The sequence below is a fragment of the Carcharhinus amblyrhynchos genome, unplaced genomic scaffold (assembly GCF_965287045.1).
Source record: "Carcharhinus amblyrhynchos unplaced genomic scaffold, sCarAmb.v2.hapA chromosome_193, whole genome shotgun sequence".
In the NCBI taxonomy this organism is placed as follows: Eukaryota; Metazoa; Chordata; class Chondrichthyes; order Carcharhiniformes; family Carcharhinidae; genus Carcharhinus; species Carcharhinus amblyrhynchos.
The window spans coordinates 72,752-95,879 of NW_027649933.1; positions in this window are offsets into that span (position 1 = coordinate 72,752).

The window sequence follows — 23,128 nt, forward strand, 5'->3', positions numbered from 1 at the left end:
GATATATCCCACACCACTCACAGTAACACTCTGATATATTCCACACCATTCACTGTAACATTCTGATATCACTGTAACACTTTGATATATCCCACACCCCTCAAAGTAACACTCTGATATATCCCCAGTGAGTGATGCGGGATATGTCAGTGTTACAGTGAGGGGTGTGGTATATATCAGCGTTACAATGAGGAGTGTGGCATATGTTAGAGTGTTACAGTGAAGGGTGTGGGTTATATCAGTTTTACAATGAGGAGTGTGGGATATATCAGTGTTGCCATGAGGAGTAGGGGATATATCAGTGTTATAGTGAGTGGTGTGGGATATATCAGACTGTTACAGTGGGGGTGTGGGGTATATCAGAGTGTTACAGTGAGGGGTATGGGATATATCAGAATGTAAGTACACAGAGAGCCCAAACTGAAACATTAATATCCAAAGGCAAATCAGCAGTGTTACAGTGAGGGGGATATATCAGTATTACAGTGAGGGGTTTGGGATATATAGAATGTTACAGTGAGGTGTGTGGAATATATCAGAGTGTTACTTTGAGGGGTGTGGATGTATCAGAGTGTTACAGTGAGTGGTGTGGGATATATCAGTGTTACAGTGGTGCGTGTCAAGCCTGCCCCGCCATTCAATAACATCATGGCTGATCTGATAGTGGTTCAGTTCCACTTACCCACCTGCTCCCCATAACCCTTAATTCTCTTATTGATCAGAAATCTATCTACCTGTGACTTAAACACATTTAACAAGGTAGCCTCCACCGCTTCAATGGGCAGAGAATTCCAAAGTTAGGCTACCCTCTGGGAGAAGAAGTTCCTCCTCAACTCTGTTCTAAATTGACTCCCCCTTATTTTGAGGCTGTGCCCTCTAGTACTTGTTTCCTTTCTAAGCAGAAATAATCTCTCTGCTTCTACCCTCTCTACCCTCTTCATTATCTTATATGTCTCTATAAGATCTTCCTTCAGCCTTCTAAACTCCAACGAGTACAGGCCCAATCTACTCAATCTCTACTCATAAGCTAACCCCCTCATCTCCGGTATCAGCCTAGTGAACCTTCTCTGCACTCCCTCCAAGGCCAATATATCCTTTCGCAAATAAGGGGACCAAAACTGCACACAGTACTCCAGCTGCAGCCTCACCAGTACCCTGTACAGTTGCAGCAAGACCTCCCTGCTTTTATATTCTATCCCCCTCGCTATAAAGGCCAGCATCCCATTCGCCTTCTTGATCGCCTGCTGCACCTGCAGACTGGGTTTTTGCGATTCATGCACAAAGACCCCCAGGTCCCTCTGCACAGTAGCATGTTGTAATTTTTCTCCGTTTATATAATAGTCCATTTTACTATTATTCCTTTCAAAGTGGACAACCTCACACTTGCCAACGTTATACTCCACCTGCCAGATCTTTGACCACTCACTCAGCCTATCCAAATCTCTCTGCAGACTTTCCACATCCTCCACACAATTTGCTTTCCCACTCATCTTCGTGTCATCCGCAAAATTTGTTACCCTATACTTGGTCTCCTCCTCCAGGTCATCTAAGTATATGGTAAACAGTCAATCCCTGCAGCACTCCACTAGTCACCAACTGCCAACCAGAAAAGCACCCAATTATTCCAACTCTCTGCTCCCTGTTAGATAGCCAATCCTCAATCCACACTAACACTTTACCCTCAACTCCGTGTATCTTAACCTTATATAGCAACCTTTTGTGGAGCACCTTATCGAAAGCGTTCTAGAAATCTAAAAGTACCACAACCACCGGTTCCCCTCTGTTAACCGCACTCGTTACATCTTCATAAAAATCTAGTAAATTCATCAAACACGACTTTCCCTTCATGAATCCATGCTGCGTCTGTTTGATTGAACCATTCTTTTCCGGGTGTCCTGCTATTTCTTCCTTAATGATGGATTCCAGCATTTTCCCAACTACGGACATTAAGCTAACCGGCCTGTAGTTACCTGCCTTTTGTCTACCTCCTTTTTTAAACAGTGGCGTCACATTAACCATTTTCCAATCAGTTGGCACCTCCCCAGAGTCCAGCGAATTTTGATAATTTACAACTAACGCATCTGCTATTCCTTCTGCCATTTCTTTTAATACCCTGGGATGCATTCCATCTGGGCCCAGGGACTTGTCTACCTTTAGTCCCATTAGCCTACCAAGCACTACCTCTTTAGTAATAGTAATCATTTTAAGGTCCTCACCCCCTACAGTCCCACGACCGTCAATTTTCAGTACACTATTTGTGTCCTCCACTGTGAAGGCCGACACAAAAAACTTGTTTAAGCCCTCGGCCATTTCCTCGTTTCCCATTATTAAATCCCCCTTCTCATCTTCTAGGGGTCCAACGTTTACTTTAGCCACTCTTGTCCTTTTTACACATTTGTAAAAACTTTTACTATCAGTTTTTATATTTTGAGCTAGTTTAGTTTCATAATCTATCTTTCCTTTCTTTATTGCTGTCTTAGTAATTCTTTGTTGTTTTTTAAAGCTTTCCCAATCTTCTAGTTCCCCACTAATTTTGGCCACTCTGTACGCATTGGTTTTTAATTTGATACTCTCCTATATTTCCTTAGTTATCCACGGCTGGTTATCCCTTTTCTTACATTCCTTCTTTTTCACTGGGATATATTTTTGCTGAGTACACGTGTTAATCTGCACCCTCTCCCTGTTCTCAGTAGCACGTGGCACCAGCAACAAACCAGAGATGACAACACGCTCCTGGCTCTCAGCTTCCATCCTAACTCGCTAAATTCCTGTTTTAAATCCCCATCCCTTCTTCCACCTACATCATTGGTACCGATGTGTACCATGACCTGCGACTGATCCCCTTCCCCCTTAAGGATCTTGAAAACACAGTCCGAGATGTCACGGACCCTGGCACCGGAGGCAACATACCATCCATGAGTCTCTTTTCCTGCCGCAGAACCTCCTATCTGTCTCTCTAACCATTGCGCCCCCAATTACTATTGCCCTCCTGCTGTCCTCCCTTCCCTTCTGAGGCACAGGGACGGACTCAGTGCTGGAGATCCGGTCACTCTGGTTTACCACTGGTAGATTGTCCCCCTCAACAGTATCCAACACGGTATACTTGTTACTGAGGGGAATAACCACAGGAGATCCCCGCACTGGCTGTTTCCTCCCAGCCCCTCTCACTGTCACCCATCTATCTTCATTTTTTTTTTGGTCTCCAAATCCCTGAAGCTTTTATCTATCATCACCTCTGCCTCCCGAATGATCCGAAGTTCATCCAGCTCCGGCTCCAGTTCCCTAACGCGGTTTTTGAGGAGCTGGAGATGGGTGCACTTCCCACAGTGAAATCAACAGGGACACTGACAGCATCCCTCACCTCAAACATCCTGCAGGAGGAACATTGCACTGCCTTTCCTGCCATTCCCTTTAGAAAAAAAGAAAGAAAGCTCTTGCCTGATATTCCCTCATCCTCCTTAGGTTTGAGGAATAAGCGAAAAAGAAAGAAAAATGAAGAAAGCTTACCTGCTGTCACTCCAAGTCTTAAGGTGAGAGGAGGGGGGAGGGTGGGAGAATCTAGAAGTGTAGAGTCTTGGGTTTCCTCCCCATTCAAATTTATTGGGGGAAAAAACCTTCCCAGGTCTCACTGGGGCCTACTTCCGGTTTTACACCCTCGGTTTAGAAAAAAAAACTCCGAAAAAAGTAAGGTAAAAATCCCTCTTAACTACAAGCTCTCTTTACTGAATCACCACTCCAACTGCTCCCCTGGAGACAGTGACCAATATGCCACACTCCTCACTGTAACACTGATATAATCCACACCCCTCACTGAAACACTCTGACATGTTTTTTTATTTCAGAAATATACTTTATTCAAAAAAATCTCAATTAAACCATCGCATCCCTACATGAATAAAAATTGCAAACAGTGCAAAAAAAACATTTTTACAGTCCTTAACAAAATTACAGTCATTACATTTCAAAACTTAAAACTACATACATCTCTCAAATCTTACTCTGTGCCGTTATTTCTCACAGCAGCACACAGTTGTGTAGGCCGAGGGGATTCTGCAGTTCCCGGGCCCTCGGTCTGCCTCCATTAAAAGGCCTTTCCGCAACACTCTGACAAACACCACTCTCCTCACTATAACATTGGGTGTTCATGAGAACTCACTCTAAGTCTCTGATATATTCCAGAACCCTCACTGTACGACTCTGATACATCCCAAACTCCTCACTGTAGCGCTGATATATCCAACAACCCTCACTGTAACACTGACAAATCCCACACCCCTCACTGTAACACCCTGACATAACCACGCCCCTCACTGTAACTTTGATATATCCCACACCCCTCAATGTAAAACTGATATACGCCATACCCCTCTTGCATAGAATCATAGAGTCATAGAGGTTTACACCATGGAAACAGGCCCTTCAGCCCAACTTGTCCATGCCACCCTTTTTAAAACCCCTAAATTAATCCCAATTACCCACATTTAACCCCATCTCTCTATACCCATCGTACCCATGTAACTATCTAAATGCTTTTTAAAAGACAAAATTGTACCTGCCTCTACTACAACCTCTGGCATCTTGTTCCAGACACTCGCCACCCTCTGTGTAAAAAAGCTGCCCCTCTGGACACTTTTGCATCTCCCCCCTCTCACTTTAAACCTATCCCATCTAGTTTTAGACTCCCCTATGTTTGGGAAAAGATATTGACTACCTAGCTGATCTGTGCCCCTCATTATTTTATAGACCTCTATAAGATCACCCCTCAGCCTTCTACGCTCCAGAGAAAAAAGTCTCAGTCTATCCAGCTTCTCCTTATAATTCAGTCCATCAAGTCCTGGTAGCATCTAGTAAATCTCTTCTGTACTCTTTCTAGTTTAATAATATCCTTTCTACAATAGGGTGACCAGAATCGCACACAGCATTCCAAGTGTGGCCTTACCAATGTCTAGTACAACTTCAACAAGACATTCTAACTCCTGCATTCAATGTTTTGACCAATGAAACAAAGCGTGCCAAATGCCTTCTTCACCACTCTGTCCACCTGTGACTCCACTTTTAAGGAGCTATGACCATGTACCCCTAGATCTCTTTGTTCTGTAACTCTCCCCAGTGCCCTACCATTAACTAAGTAAGTCCTGCCCTGGTTCAATCTACCAAAATGCTCCCCTCGCATTTGTCTAAATTAAACTCCATCTGCCATTTGTCAGCCCACTGGCCCAATTGATCAAGATCCCATTGCAATTGGAGATAACTTTCTTCACTGTCCACTATGCCACCAATCTTAATGTCATCTGCAAACTTACTAACCATGCCTCCGAAATTCTCATCCAAATCATTAATATAAATGACAAATAACAGTGGATCCAGCACTGATCCCCGAGGTACACCACTGGTCACAGGCCTCCAGTTTGAAAAACAATTCTCTACAACCACCTTGGGCTTCTGTCAAGAACACTAGCATCTCCACATTCTGTCAATTTTGCATCCATTTAGATACCTCACTCTGGATCCCATGAGATTTAACCTTATGCAACAACCTACCATGTGGTACCTTGTTAAAGGCCTTGCTAAAGTCCATGTAGACAACATCAACTGCACTGGCCTCACCTACATTCTTGGTTACCCTTCAAAAAACTCAATCAAATTTGTGTGACATGATTTTCCACTCACAAAGCCATGCTGACTGTCCCTAATTAGTCCTTGTGGCTCTAAATGCCTGTAGTTACATGCATATCCCACATTCCTCACTGTAACACTGATACATCCCACACTCTTCACTCTAACACTGACATTGTTGGAGTAAAATCAAAATTAAAGGATACAAGAAGGTTACCTGGCACAAAATGGATTCTGGGAAAAGACGTTAACTTGGGCACAGACATTACACAAAGAGCTAAGGCCTGTTAGTGCCTAAACTACTGCAAGAAATAGATCAGACATTGAGGCACCTTAGCTTGACATAAAGCAGAGCCAAAACAGTTTTGGTAACAAGATCAGCCATTGATGGGGGACATAAATGCATAAATGTACCTACTCTATGTACAGTGATGTGCTAACTGCCAATGTCCATCTACTCTATGTATAACGATGTACTAACTATCAATGTCTGTACTTGTCTATTGTTTGCAAAAGTATAAAAGATGCTCAACTCCATTGTAAAATTGAGAAGGTGACTGTGTGCACTGCAGAGAACCCAGCGCTTCTCCCAAAGCTTTGTCCAATAAAACTGTGTGTTGAATCTTAGATCTGATTCTGAGTGGTGATTTTCCCACAACAATCTATTCCACACCAATCAATGTAACACTGATATGTTCCACACCCCTTACTATAACACTGATACTTACCACTCCCCTCACTGTAAATCTGATATACCCCCCATCCCTCACTGTAACAGTGATGTATCCTACACCCCTCACTGTAACACTGATACATCCTACACCCCTCACTGTAACACTGATATATCCCACAATCCTTACTGTAACACCCTGATATATTCCACAACCCCGACTGTAACACTCTGACATATGGCAAACCTCTCACTCTAATATCGATATATCCCAGACTCCTCACTTTAACATTGATATATCCCACACCCATCACTGTAACTCTGACATATGCCACACTCCTCACTGTAACACTGATAAAACCCACACCCAGAACAAAGAACAAAAACAAAATAAAAGAAAACTACAGCACAGGAACAGGCGCTTCAGCCCTCCCAGCCTGCACTGACCATACTGCCTGATTTAACTAAAACCCCCCACTCTTCTGGGAAGCATATCTCTCTAATCCCATCCTATTACAAGAAGGATGTGGAGGCTTTGGAGAGGGTGCAGAGGAGGTTTACCAGGATGTTGCCTGGTATGGTGGGGAGGTCCTATGAGGAGAGACTGAGGGATTTAGGGTTGTTTTCGTTGGAAAGAAGGCGGCTAAGAGGGGACCTTATTGAAACATATAAGATGATTAGAGGTTTAGATAGGGTGGATAGTGATAGCCTTTTTCCTCGGATGGAGAAAGCTAGCACGAGGGGGCATGGCTTTAAATTAAGGGGGGGTAGCTACAGGACGGATGTCAGGGGTAGGTTCTTTACCCAGAGGGTGGTGAGGGATTGGAATGCCCTGCCTGCTGCAGTTGTAAATGCGCCTAGTTTGGGGGCGTTTAAGAGATCTATGGATAGGTTTATGGACGAAAAGGGATTGGTATAGGCTAGTGGGTCATTGTTTTTGTAACTGGTCGGCGCAACACCGTGGGCCGAAGGGCCTGTTCTGCGCTGTAATGTTCTATGTTTCTATGTTTCTATTCATGTATTTGTCAAGATGCTCCCTAAAAGTATCCGCTTCCACTACATCCCCCAGCGACAAGATCCAGGTTCTCTATACAAAATCTGCCTTGTACATCTCCTTTAAACCTTGCCTCTTGCACCTTAAACCTAGTAATTGACTCTTCCACCCTGGGAAAAAGCTTCTGACTATCCGATCTGTCCATGACACTGGTAGAGAATCCCACCTTCCCACCTCCTCTAACCTAAATTATAAGTGTGGGGGAAGTTTTTTTTAATATTTTTATTTTTATTTTTCTGCTGGTAATTGTTTCAGGGATGGCAGTTCAGGCAGTAAGCTGCATCTCCTGTGGGATGTATGTGGTGAGGGACTCTAGTAGTGTTTCAGGTGATTTTACTTGTAAGAAGTGTGTTCGATTGCAGCTTCTGGAGGAGCGAGTAAAGGAGCTGGAGGTGGAATTAGAGGAACTCCGCATAATTCGGGAGGCGGAGGCGGACATAGATAGGAGTTATAAGGAGATAGTCACTCCTAGAAATGAGTCTTGGGTCACTGCCAGGAGGAGGGGAAAGAAGCAAGTGGGGGGACAATCCCCTGGGGCTGTTCCCCTCCAAAATAGGTTTTCGGTCCTGGAGGCTACAGTTGAGGAGGAATCAACTGGGGATAGCCAAAGGGAGCAGGTCTCTGGGGGTGAGCCTCGTGTGAAAGCTCAGGTGGTTAGGGGATGTAAAAGATTGGGCCTCGTGATTGGGGACTCTACAGTTAAGGGGACGGATAGGAGAGTCGGAAGTAATGGGAGGGACTCAGGGCTGGTGTGTTGCCTACCAGGGGCTGGGGTCCAGGATGTATCGGAAAGGGTATTCAGGACTCTTAGGGGAGAGGGAGATCAACCCCAAGTTATAGTTCATGCGGGGACACATGACATAGGGAGGTTAAGGGAAGGGGATATTAAGCAGAGATTTATGGAGTTGGGGTGGAAACTAAAGGCCAAGTCAGAGAGAGTGGTTATCTCCGGACTCTTGCCTGTGCCACGGGATAGTTTAGAGAGGAATAGAGAGAGGGAAAGTTTGAACTCGTGGCTGAGGGGTTGGTGCAGGAGGGAGGGGTTCAGGTACTTGAACAATTGGGGCTCATTCTGGGGAAGGTGGGACCTCTATAAGAGGGATGGTCTACACCTGAATCAGAGGGGAACAAATATCCTGGGGGGTAAATTTGCTAAGGCTGTGCAGGGAGGTTTAAACTGATTCGGAGGGGGGTGGGATCCTGAGTAGAGGGGGTGAAAGTGAGGGGGGCATAGATGGGGACTGCAATGCACGGCATCGTGGGGCTGGGGCGGAGCAGGGTTTGAAATGCGTATACTTTAATGCGAGGAGTATTCGCAATAAAGTGGAAGAACTTGCAGCGTGGATCAGTACCTGGGACTTTGATGTTGTGGCCATTTCAGAGACATGGATAGAGCAGGGTCAGGAATGGTTGCTGCAGGTCCCGGGGTACAAATGCTTTAGTCGGAGTAGAGAAGGAGGTAGAAGGGGGGGAGGGGTAGCATTATTAGTCAAGGATTGTATCACAGTGTCAGAGAGGAAGTTTGATGAGGACTTGTCTGTTGAGGTAGTATGGGTGGAGATTAGAAATAGGAGAGGAGAGGTCACCCTGTTGGGAGTCTTTTATAGACCTCCTAAAAGTTCTAGAGAGGTTGAGGAAAGGATTGCGGAGACGATCCTGGTTAGGAGTGAAAGTAATAGGGTAATTGTTATGGGGGACTTTAACTTTACTAATATTGATTGGAATTGCTATAGCTCTAGCTCGTTAGAGGGGTCAGTTTTTGTACAAAGCGTGCAGGAAGGTTTTTTGACTCAGTATGTAGATAGGCCAACTAGAGGTGAGGCTATATTGGATTTGGTGCTGGGAAATGAGCCAGACCAGGTGCTAGACTTGGAAGTTGGTGTGCATTTTGGTGATAGTGACCACAATTCGGTTACGTTCACCTTAGTGATGGAAAGGGATAGGCATGAATCTCGGGTCAGTAGCTTTAGCTGGGGGAAGGGTAATTATGAGGCAATTAGGAGAGAATTAGGAAGCATAGGTTGGACTAGGAGATTACAGGGACTGGGAACGTCCGAAATGTGGAGTTTTTTTAAGGAGCAGCTACTGCGAGTCCGTGATAGGTATGTCCCTGTCAGGCAAGGAGGATTTGGTAGGGCTAGGGAACCGTGGTGCACTAAAAAAGTTGATTCGTTGGTCAAAAAGAAAAAGGAGGCTTATGTTCAGATGAGGCTTGAGGGCTCAGGTAGTGCATTAGAAAGCTTTAGATTGGCTAGGAGGGAGTTGAAGAGTGAGTTAAGAAGGGCTAAAAGAGGACATGAGAAGACTTTGGCTGATAGGGTTAAGGAGAATCCTAAGGCGTTCTATAGGTATGTCAAGAACAGAAGGTTGGTTAGGGCAAGATTAGGGCCAGTTACAGACAGCAGAGGGAAGTTGTGTGTGGAACCGGAAGAGATTGGTGAGGCATTGAACCAATATTTCTCTTCGGTTTTCACGCAGGGGGACATGAATATAGCTGAGGAGGACACTGGGTTGCAGGGGTGTAAAATAGACAGTATTGCAGTTGATAAGGGGGATGTGCTGGATATTCTAGAGGGTTTCAAAATAGATAAGTCCCCTGGTCCGGATGGGATTTACCCTAGGATTCTCTGGGAGTCAAGAGAGGTGATTGCAGAGCCTCTGGCTCTGATCTTCAGGTCGTCGTTGGTCTCTGGTATAGTACCGGAAGATTGGAGGATAGCGAATGTTGTCCCATTGTTTAAGAAGGGGAACAGAGACTTCCCCGGGAATTATAGACCGGTGAGTCTTACTTCTGTTGTGGGCAAGGTTTTAGAAAAAATTATTAGGGATAGGATTTATAGTTATTTGGAGAGTAATGAATTGATTGGAGATAGCATGGTTTTGTAGCGGGTAGGTCGTGCCTTACTAACCTTATTGAGTTTTTTGAGAAAGTGACCAAAGAGGTGGATGGGGGTAAGGCAGTTGACGTGGTATATATGGATTTTAGTAAGGCGTTTGACAAGGTTCACCATGGTAGGCTTCTGCAGAAAATGCAGATGTATGGGATTGAGGGTAGTCTCGGAAATTGGATCAGGAATTGGCTAGCAGATAGGAGACAGAGGGTGGTGGCTGATGGTAAATATTAGTCATGGAGTTCGGTTACGAGTGGTGTGCCTCAGGGATCTGTTTTGGGGCCACAGCTGTTTGTAATTTTTATTAATGACCTGGATGAGGGTATAGCTGGGTGGATTAGTAAATTTGCTGATGACACCAAAGTCGGAGGTGTGGTAGATTGTGAGGAAGGGTGTCATAGTTTGCAGGGAGACTTAGACAGGTTGCAGAGCTGGGCCGAGAGGTGGCGGATGGAGTTTAATGCGGAGAAGTGTGAGGTGATTCACTTTGGTAGGAATAACAGATGTGTTGAGTATAGGGCTAACGGGAGGACTTTGAATAGTGTGGATGAACAGAGGGATCTAGGTGTATGTGTACATAGATCCCTGAAAGTTGGGAATCAAGTAGATAAGGTTGTTAAGAAGGCATATGGTGTCTTGGCGTTTATTGGTAGGGGGATTGAATTTAGGAGTCGCAGCGTCATGTTGCAACTGTACACAACTCTGGTGCGGCCGCACTTGGAGTATTGTGTGCAGTTCTGGTCCCCACATTACAGGAAGGATGTGGAGGCTTTGGAGAGGGTGCAGAGAGGTTTACCAGGATGTTGCCTGGCATGGAGGGGAGGTCCTATGAGGAGAGACTGAGGGATTTGGGGTTGTTTTCGCTAGAAAGAAGGCGGCTAAGAGGGGATCTTATTGAAAGATATAAGATGATTAGAGGTTTAGGTAGGGTGGATAGTGATAGCCTTTTTCCTCGGATGGAGAAAGCTAGCACGAGGGGGCATGGCTTTAAATTAAGGGGGGGTAGTTATAGGACGGATGTCAGGGGTAGGTTCTTTACCCAGAGGGTGGTGAGGGATTGGAATGGCCCTGCCTGCTGCAGTTGTAAATGTGCCTAGTTTGGGGGCGTTTAAGAGATCTGTGGATAGGTTTATGGACGAAAAGGGATTGGTTTAGATTAGTGGGTCATTGTTTTTTTTTAACTGGTCGGCGCAACATCGTGGGCCGAAGGGCCTGTTCTGTGCTGTAATGTTCTATGTTCTATGCCTCTCATAATCTTGTAGACTTCTATCAGGTCTCCCCTCAACCTCCGTCGCTCTAGGGAGAACAAACCAAGTTTCTCCAACCTCTCCTCATAGCTAATTCCCTCAATACCAGGCAACATCCTGGTAAATATCTTTTCTGTGCCCTCTCCAAAGCCTCCACATCCTTCTGGTAGTGTGGCGACCAGAATTGAACACTATATTCTAAGTGCAGCCTCACTAACTTTCTATAAACCTGCAACATGTCTTGACAATTATTAAACTTAAGACCCTGGATGTTGAAGGCAAGCATGCAGTATACCTTCTTGACTACCTTCTCCATGTGCATTGCCACTTTCAGTGATGTCACTGAAACACTCTGATATATCCCACACCCCTCTCTTTAATACTGACATATCTCACACCCCTCACTGTAACATTGACATATCTCACACCCCTCCCTGAAACACTCTGCTGTATCCCACACCCCTCAGTGCAACACTCTGACATAAGCCCCACTCTTCTCTTATATATACCACAGCCTTCACAGTAACACTGACATATCCGACTCCCCTCATGAAACACTCTGTGTAACCCACACTCCTTACTGTAACACTGATATATCCTTCTCTCTCCACTTCAACACTGTCATATCCTACACCCCTCAGTGTAACACTGATATATCCCACACCTCTCATTGTAACACTGATATGTTGCACACCACTCACTGTAATATTGATCTATGCCACACCCCTCACTTAATGCTCTGATATGTCCCACACCCCTCACTTTGATACTGATATAATCCACACCCCTCAGTGTAACACTGATATATCCCACACCCCTCACTGTAACATTCTGATATATCCCACACCCCTCACTGTAATGCTGATATATCCCACACATCTCACTGTAACACTGATATATCGCATGCCTCTCACTATAACAGTGATATGTCCCACACTCCTTACTGTAATGCTGATATATCCTACACTCCTCACCGTAATATGACATATAAAGGACAAAAAACAAAGAACAACCCAGCACGGGAAACAGGCCCTTCGGCCCAATGAGCCCGCACCACCATTTTAACATTGTAAGTCCTCTCTCCCACCCATGACCCTTATCTATGCTTATGGCACCCACATTGGAACTCAGATTGAGGGGAGACTAATTTAGGGACAATTTGTTACACCAATCAGCCTAAGAGCACATCTTTGGGGTGTGGGAGGAAACCGGAGCACCCGGAGAAAACCCATGCAATCACGGGGAGAATGTGCAAACTCCCACAGATACTGGCCGAAATCCATGTATCTGCACAGCAAACAGTGATAGTCACTGAGCTGTCGTGTTGCCCACCAGCTGGTCCAGTTTAAGCGTACACTAACGACGTGAAGCACTAGGCTACCCTCGAAACATCCAAGAGCAGCCCTCGCACGACCCACCACGTGTAGGCCGTTGTTGGACAACAAGGTGGACTGAATCACCTGTGGATTAAAAGAGAAAAACATCAATGACATGCACATCTTATGCAAACATTTAAGGGAATCCCCAGAAGCTCAAAAGTAAAACAAATGGGCCAGAAAATATGTTGGAAGTCCATAGGAATCTATTGATCCTTGTTCCTTATTTAAAACAGTCTCCTATATCCCTCCATCTCTATTCCACTTATGTGCCTATCGAAGTATCCCTTAAACAAGGGATATGCCACAGTCCTCACTCTAAAACTGATATATCCCATATATCTCACAGTAACACATATATCGCACACCTCTCACTATAACAGTGATATGTCCCACACTCCTTACTGTAACATTCTGATATGTTCTGCACACCTCACTGTAACACTGATATATCCTACACTCCTCACTGTAACATCACATATGTCACAGTCCTCACTCTAAAACTGATATATCCCAAACCTCTCACTGTAACACTAACATATCCCACACACCTCACTGTTATACTGATAAATCCCAGACCTCTTACTGTAACACTGATAATTACCACACCCCTCTCTGTAACAATGATCCCACTTCCTTCACGGATACACTCTGATTTATCCTATACCCCTCTCTGTAACACTGATAAATTCCCACAGCACTCAGTTTAACACTGATAAATCCCACTCTCCTCACTTTAACACTGATAAATCCCACTCTCCTCACTTTAACACTGATATATCCCACTCTCCTCAGTAAAACTCTCTGATATCATCCGCACTCTTCTCTGTGACACTGTTATATCACATGCCCCTCACTATAAAACTGATATACACCACACCCGTCACTCTAACACTCTGACATATCCCACACCCCTCATTCTAACACTGACACATCACACATCCTTCTCTGTAACACTGATGTATCCCACACCTCTCACCGTAACACTCTGATATATTCCACACCCCTCATTGTAACTCATTGATATATCCTACACCCCTCACTGCAACACTTTGATACATTACACACCCCTCACTGTAAGACTAATATATCCCACACCCTACTATTCTAACAGTCTTATATATCCCACACCCCTCACTGGAACACACTGATATATACCATACTCCTCACTGTAGCAAGCTGATATCTCCTACACCCCTCACTGTAACTCTGATATATCCCACACTCCTCACTGTAACACTGATATATCCCACTCTCCTCACTGGAACACTGATATATCCCACACTCCTCACTGTAACACTGATATATCCCACTCTCCTCACTGGAACACTGATATATCCCACACTCCTCACTGTAACACTGATATATTCCACACCCCTCACTGTAACACTGATATATCCCACACCCCTCACTGTAACACTGATATATCCCACTCTCCTCACTGTAACACTGATATATCCCACACCCCTCACTGTAACACTGATATATTCCACACCCCTCACTGTAACACTGATATATCCCACACCCCTCACTGTAACAGTGATATATAACCCCTCAGGTTAAAACTGATATAACCCACACCACTCACTATAACACTCTGATTTTTCCTACACCCCTCCCTGTAACACTCTGATATATCACACACCCCTCACTGTAACACTGATATATCCCACACCCTACTATTCTAACAGTCTTACATATCCCACATCCCTCACTGTAACACTCTGATATATACCATACCCCTCACTGTAGCAAGCTGATATATCTTACACCCCTCACTGTAACACTGATATATCCCACCCTCCTCACTGTAACACTGATATATCCCACACCCCTCACTGTAACACTGATATATTCCACACCCCTCACTGTAACACTGATATATTCCACACCCCTCACTGTAACACTGATATATCCCACACCCCTCACTGTAACACTGATATATCCCACACCCCTCACTGTAACAGTGATATATAACCCCTCAGGTTAAAACTGATATAACCCACACCACTCACTATAACACTCTGATTTTTCCTACACCCCTCCCTGTAACACTCTGATATATCACACACCCCTCACTGTAACACTGATATATCCCACACCCTACTATTCTAACAGTCTTACATATCCCACATCCCTCACTGTAACACTCTGATATATACCATACCCCTCACTGTAGCAAGCTGATATATCTTACACCCCTCACTGTAACACTGATATATCCCACCCTCCTCACTGTAACACTGATATATCCCACACTTCTCGCTGTAAAAGTGATATATCCAACACCCAACACTGTAACAGTCTGATATATCCCACACTCCTCACTTTAACACTGACATATCCCACACTCCTCAGTTAAACATTGATATATCCTACACGCCTCACTTTAACTCTGATATATCCCACACTCCTCACTGTAACTCTGATATATCCTACACGTCTCACTGTAACTCTGATATATCCCACACCCCTCACTATAACTGATATATTCCACACTCCTCACTTTAACATTGATATATCCCACACCCCTCACTGTAACTCTGATATATCCCACACCCCTCACTGTAACTCTGATATATCCCACACCCCTCACTGTAACTCTGATATATCCTACACCCCTCACTTTAACATTGATATATCCCACACCCCTCACTTTAACGTTGATATATTTCACACCCACACCCCTGATGCTTTTCGCTGTACACTAATACATGTAACAATAATAAATCAAATCAAAAATTAAATTTACAGGCATTTAGAGAGGCAAGGACTGATTAGGAACAGTTAGCATGGCTTTGTAAGTGGAAAATCATGTCTTACAAATTTGCTTGAGTTTTTTTGAAGGGGCAACCATGAAGGTAGATGAGGCAGTGCAGTCGACTTTGTCTACATAGACTTCAGCAAGGACTTGAACAAGCTACCATATGATAGGTTGTTGCATAAGGTTAAATCTCACAGGATCCAGGGTGAGGTAGCCATTGTATACAAATTTGGCTTGATGACAGAAGAAAGAGGGTGGTTGCAGAGGGTTGTTTTTCAAACTGGACTCCTGCGAGCACCAGTGTGCCTCAGGGATCAGTGCTGGGTCCACCGTTATTATATTAATTTATATTAATGATTTGGATGAGAATTTATGAGGCATGGTTAATAAGCTTGCAGATGACACTAAGATTGGTGGCATAGTGGACAATGAAGAAGGTTATTTAGGATTGCAATGGAATCTCGATCAATTGGGCCAGTGGGCTGATGAATGGCAGATAGGGTTTAATTTAGACAAATGTGAGGTGCATTTTGGTAGCTGGAATTGGGGAAGAACTTAGTCCTTTAATGGTAGGGTGCTGGGAGGAGTTATAGAACAAAGAGATCTAGGGATACATGTTCATAACTCCTTGAAAGTGGAGTTACGGGTGGACAGAGTGGTGAAGAAAGCATTTGGCATGCTTCTTTTCATTGTCAGGACATTAAATACAGGAGTTCAGATGTCTTGCTGAAATTATACAAGACGTTGGTGAGACCATACTTGGAATACTGGGTGCAATTCTGGTACCCTATTATAGAAAGATTAAACTAGAAAGAGTGCAGAAAAGGTTCACTAGGTTGCTACCAGGACTTGATGGTTTCACTTACAAGGAGAAGCTGGATAGGCTGGGACTTTTTTTTATTTGATTTGATTTGATTTATTATTGTCACATGTATTAGTATACAGTGAAAAGTATTGTTTCTTGCACGCTATACAGACAAAACATACCGTTCATAGAGAAGGAAACAAAAGAGTGCAGAATGTAGTATTACACTCATAGCTAGGGTGTAGAGAACAGTCAATGTAATGCAAGGTAAGTCCATTCAAAAGTCTAACAGAAGCAGGGAAGAAGCTGTTCTTGAGTCGGTTGGTATGTAACCTCAGACTTTTGTATCTTTTTCCCAAAAGGAGAAAGTGGAAGAGGGAATGTCCGGGGCCCACGGGGTCCTTAATTATGCTGGCTACTTTGCTGAGGTAACAGGAAGTGTAGACAGAGTCAATGGATGGGAGACTGGTTGCATGATGGATTGGGCTACATTCACGACCTTTCGTAGTTTCTTGTGACCTTGGGCAGAGCAGGAGCCATATCAAACTGTGATACAAACCAGAAAGAATGCTTTCGATGGTGCATTTGTAAAAATTGGTGAGAGTCGTCGTTGACATGCCAAATTTCCTTAGTCGTCTGAGAAGGTAGAGGCATTGGTGGGCTTTCTTAACTATAGTGTCAGCATGGGGAGACCAGGCCAGGTTGTTGGTGATCTGGACACCTAAAAACTTGAAACTCTCAACCCTTTCTACTTTGTTCCCGTTGATGTAGACAGGGGCAAGTTCTCCTTTACACTCCCTGAAGTTGATGACAATCTCCTTTGTTTTGTTGACATTGACATTGAGGGAGAGATTATTGTTAATGCACAAGTTCATCAGATTCTCTATCTCATTCCTGTACTCTGTCTCATCATTGTTTGAGATCCGACCCACTACAGTGGTGTCTTCAGCAAACTTGAAAATCGAATTGGAGGGAATTTGGCTGCACAGTCATAGGTGTATAAGGGGTATAGTAGGGGGCTGTGAACACAGCCTTGTAGGTGCTGAGAATGATTGTGGAGGAGGTGTTGTTGCCTATCCTTACTGATTGTAGTCTGTGAGTTAGAAAGTTTAGGATCCAGTCGCAGAGGGAGGTGTTGAGGCACAGGCCTCGGAGTTTGGAGATGAATTTCATGGAAATAAGGTATTGAAGGCTGAGCTGTGGTCAATAAATAGGAGTCTGACATGGGTGTCACTGTTTGACAAATTATCTTTTGTCACTGCCTTGAATTTTGGGAATTTCATTCCGTCTAGATTTAATAACTACCATATATCTGGATTCTGCCCAATCGTGAAAATTGCATTAAAAGCCGTTTGAAGTTTTATAAAACATTTGTTTTCATAGCAACAGGAGACAAACAGGAAAAGGCACTTTACGCATTTTGAAAAACAAATCATCTTCTGACCCCATTTGCAATCTGCAAACCATAATATCACCACAATACATCACCATAATACATTGCTCTCTGTTGCAAGGACATTTTACTGTTAAGAGTAGAACTCCTACAGAGCATAAGCAGGCCATTCGGCCCGTTAAGGCTGCACCTACTCTCCGACGGAGCATCTTACCAGACTCTATCCCCGTAACCTCGCGTATTCAATCCATCTAACCTGTTCTTCTTGGAGTGTTGGGGGTGGGTGGGTGGGGGGGTGGTGGGTGGGGGGGGGGGGGGGGGGGGGGGGGGTGTAACTGGAGGAATCCCACGCAGACATGGGGAGAACGTGAAGACACCACACATATGAGACTACAAGATGGAACCAAGGCCCAATTCATGGCTGCAGTGGTAACCACTGTGCTACTGTGCCATGCACACACTTGTGCAATGTGTGTGTGTGTGTGTGTGTGTGTGTGTGTGTGTGTGTGTGTGTGTGTGTGTGTGTGTGTGTGTGTGTGTGTCGCTGAGCAGTTTCCTCTTAAAGCCCACAAGTGCTGTTAAGGAGGGAACTCGAGGATTTTGACTCAGCAACAGTGAAGGAACGGTGACATATTTCCCAGTCAGGATGGTGAGTTACTTGGAGGGGAACCTGCAGGTGGTGATGTCCTCGGGTATCTGCTGCTTTTGTCCCTCTAGATGGTAGTAGTCATGGATTTGGAAGGTGCTGCTTTAGAAACATCATTAAGTTGCTGCAATGCATCTTGTAGATGCTGCCACTGTGTGTCAGTGATGGAGGAGATGAATGTTTGTGGATAGGGTGTTGATCAAGTGCGCTGCTTTGTCCCAGATGGTGTGAGCTTCTTGAGTGTTGTCGGAGCAGCACTCATTTAGACAAGTGGAGAATATTTCATCACACTCTTTGTAGATGGTGGATAGACTCTGGGGAGTCAGGAGATGAGTTGTTCGTTCCAGAATTCCCAATCTCTGACCTGCTCTGGTAACAACACTATTTGTATGGCTGTTCCAGTTCAGTTTCTGGTCACTGGTAACCCTCAGGGTGTTGATAGTGGGGAATTCAGTGAGGGGAATTACACTGAAGATGGACAGTGATTAGATCCTCTGAGGTGTTCACTGCCTCACACTTCCGTCACTTGTCACTTGTCAAACCATTCAGGATATTCTCCAGGTTTTGACATGCAGCACTCCCTCAGTGCTGAGTCTCTGACAGTGCAGCACTCCCTCAGTACTGACCCTCTGACAGTGCAGCACTCCCTCAGTACTGACCCTCTGACAGTGCAGCACTCCCTCAGTACTGACCCTCTGACAGTGCAGCACTCCCTCAGTGCTGAGTCTCTGACAGTGCAGCACTCCCTCAGTACTGACCCTCTGACAGTGCAGCACTCCCTCAGTACTGACCCTCTGACAGTGCAGCACTCCCTCAGTACTGACCCTCTGACAGTGCAGCACTCCCTCAGTACTGACCCTCTGACAGTGCAGCACTCCCACAGTACTGACCCTCTGACAGTGCAGCACTCCCTCAGCACTGACCCTCTGACAGTGCAGCACTCCCTCAGTACTGACCCTCTGACAGTGCAGCATTCCCTCAGTACTGACCCTCTGACAGTGCAGCACTCCCTCAGTACTGACCCTCTGACAGTGCAGCACTCCCACAGTACTGACCCTCTGACAGTGCAGCACTCCCTCAGTGCTGAGTCTCTGACAGTGCAGCACTCCCTCAGTACTGACCCTCTGACAGTGCAGCACTCCCTCAGTACTGACCCTCTGACAGTGCAGCACTCCCTCAGTACTGACCCTCTGACAGTGCAGCACTCCCTCAGTGCTGAGTCTCTGACAGTGCAGCACTCCCTCAGTACTGACCCTCTGACAGTGCAGCACTCCCTCAGTACTGACCCTCTGACAGTGCAGCACTCCCTCAGTACTGACCCTCTGACAGTGCAGCACTCCCTCAGTACTGACCCTCTGACAGTGCAGCACTCCCACAGTACTGACCCTCTGACAGTGCAGCACTCCCACAGTACTGACCCTCTGACAGTGCAGCACTCCCTCAGTACTGACCCTCTGACAGTGCAGCATTCCCTCAGTACTGACCCTCTGACAGTGCAGCACTCCCTCAGTACTGACCCTCTGACAGTGCAGCACTCCCACAGTACTGACCCTCTGACAGTGCAGCACTCCCACAGTACTGACCCTCTGACAGTGCAGCACTCCCTCAGTACTGACCCTCTGACAGTGCAGCACTCCCACAGTACTGACCCTCTGACAGTGCAGCACTCCCACAGTACTGACCCTCTGACAGTGCAGCACTCCCTCAGTACTGACCCTCTGACAGTGCAGCACTCCCTCAGTACTGACCCTCTGACAGTGCAGCACTCCCTCAGTACTGACCCTCTGACAGTGCAGCACTCCCACAGTACTGACCCTCTGACAGTGCAGCACTCCCACAGTACTGACCCTCTGACAGTGCAGCACTCCCTCAGTACTGACCCTCTGACAGTGCAGCACTCCCTCAGTACTGACCCTCTGACAGTGCAGCACTCCCTCAGTACTGACCCTCTGACAGTGCAGCACTCCCACAGTACTGACCCTCTGACAGTGCAGCACTCCCACAGTACTGACCCTCTGACAGTGCAGCACTCCCTCAGTACTGACCCTCTGACAGTGCAGCACTCCCTCAGTACTGACCCTCTGACAGTGCAATACTCCATCAATACTGACCCTCTGACAGTGCAGCACTCTCTCAGTGCTGACCCTGTGACAGTGCAGCACTCCCTCAGTACTGACCCTCTGACAGTGCAGCACTCCATCAATACTGACCCTCTGACAGTGCAGCACTCTCTCAGTACTGACCCTGGACAGTGCAGCACTCCCTCAGTACTGACCGTCTGACAGTGCAGCACTCCCTCAGTACTGACCCTCTGACAGTGCAGCACTCCATCAATACTGACCCTCTGACAGTGCAGCACTCCCTCAGTACTGACCCTCTGACAGTGCAGCACTCCCTCAGTAATGACCCTCTGACAGTGCAGCACTCCCTCAGTACTGACCCTCTGACAGTGCAGCACTCCCTCAGTACTGACCCTCTGACAGTGCAGCACTCCCTCAGTACTGACCCTCTGACAGTGCAGCACTCCCTCAGTACTGACCCTCTGACAGTGCAGCACTCCCTCAGTACTGACCCTCTGACAGTGCAGCACTCCCTCAGTACTGACCCTCTGACACTGCAGCACTCCCTCAGTACTGACCCTGTGACAGTGCAGCACTCCCTCAGTACTGACCCTCTGACAGTGCAGCACTCCCTCAGTACTGACCCTCTGACAGTGCAGCACTCCCTCAGTACTGACCCTCTGACAGTGCAGCACTCCCTCAGTACTGACCCTCTGACAGTGTAGCACTCCCTCAGTACTGACCCTCTGACAGTGCAGCACTCCCTCAGTACTGACCCTCTGACAGTGCGGCACTCTCTCAGTACTGACCCTCCAGCATTGTTGCGTTCCACAGTAGAGTGCAGGTTAGAGAAGTTATGAACCTTATGACTGTGACAGCATTTTTCCTCCCGTAACATTACCAGATTTTTATCATGTTATGGGTTTATAGTTAAACACCTGGGAGGGGTCATGACCAGGGATGTTTACTTATACATCTGTGGAGCCATGTTCTTTAGTACAATTTTAACTGTGTAACTGTAATCTTGTATGTTTGTATCTTCCCTTTTTTAATAAATTTTTCTCTTCTTTATCAAATTCCCCAAAGTGTTACTATTGCAAAGAGTGTAGAGAAGGTTCACGAGGATGTTGCTGGGGCTTGTGAAGCTGAGTTACAGAGAGAGATTGAATAGGTTAGGACTTTATTCCCTGGAGTGTAGAAGAATGAGGGGAGATTTGATAGAGGTGTATAAGATTTTGATGGGTACAGATAGAATGAATGCAAGCAGGCTTTTTCCACTGAGGCTAGGGGAGAAAAAAAGCAGAGGGCATGGGTTCAGGGTGAAAGGAGAAAAGTTTAAAGGGAATATTAGGGGGGGATTCTTCACACAGAGAGTGGTGGGAGTGTGGGATGAGCTGCCGGATAAAGTGGTAAATGCGGGGTCACTTTTAACATTTAAGAAAAACTTGGATGGGTACATGGATGGGAGGGGTGTGGAGGGATATGGTCCAAGTGCAGGTCAGTGGAACTAGGCAAAAAATGGTTCGGCACAGACAAGAAGGGCCAAAAGGCCTGTTTCTGAGCTGTAATTGTCAATGGTTCTATGGACTTCTTTGCTCCTGAGGTCAGCGCTTTCTTCTCATTTCTGGAATACAAAAGTTTGGTGGGTGGGGTGGTGGGGGGGGAGTCGCGGTGGGGTGGGGGCTCTCTGTAAAAATGGTCTGGAATGCAAGGCCTGGCACTCACCAGACATTAAAGGGGGTGGATTTGTGGGTGGGGAGAGGGGGACATGGCAGGCGAGTGCTGTTAAGCAGGGACTGCTGATGCAGGAGACCACCTTACTGCCCCTCCCCACCCCCACCACCCCCCCTTCTCCCCCCACCCCCCCCCAATGCCTGAACCTGCTTATATTAAGAACATAAGAAATAGGAGCAGGAGTAGGCCATCTAGCCCTTCGAGCCTGCCCCGCCATTCCATAAGATCATGGCTGATCTGAAGTGGATCACTTTCCCGCCTTCTCCCCATAACCCTTAATTCCCCTGACTATCAGAAATCTGTATTCAGACACTCCCTGCCCTCCCCATACACAAAATCTCTTTCCACCATCCTGAAAAGTAATGATGGGTAGTCAACCATAAGGAATAGGAGCAGAAGTAGGCCATTTGGTTCACCCAGTCTGCTCTGTCATTCAGTGAGATCATGACTGATCTGATGTAGAACATAGAACATAGAACATGGGTGGCACAGTAGCGCAGCGGTTAGCACTGCTGCTTCACAGCTCCAGGGTCCTGGGTTCGATTCCCAGCTGGGGTCGCTGTCTGTGTGGAGTTTGCACATTCTCCTCGTGTCTGCGTGGGTTTCCTCCGGGTACTCCAGTTTCCTCCCACAGTCCAAAGATGTGCGGGTTAGGTTAATTGGCCATGCTAAGAAATTGCCCCTTAGGGTCTTGGAATGAGTAGGTTCGACGGATTAGTGTGTATAAACTGTAGGGATATGGGGGTAGGGCTTGGGTGGGATTGTGTTCAGTGCAAACTCGATGGGCTGAAGGGCCTCTTTCTGCACTGTCGTGTTCTATGAACACCACAGCTCAGACAGGCCCTTCGGCCCACAAGTTGCACTGATCATAT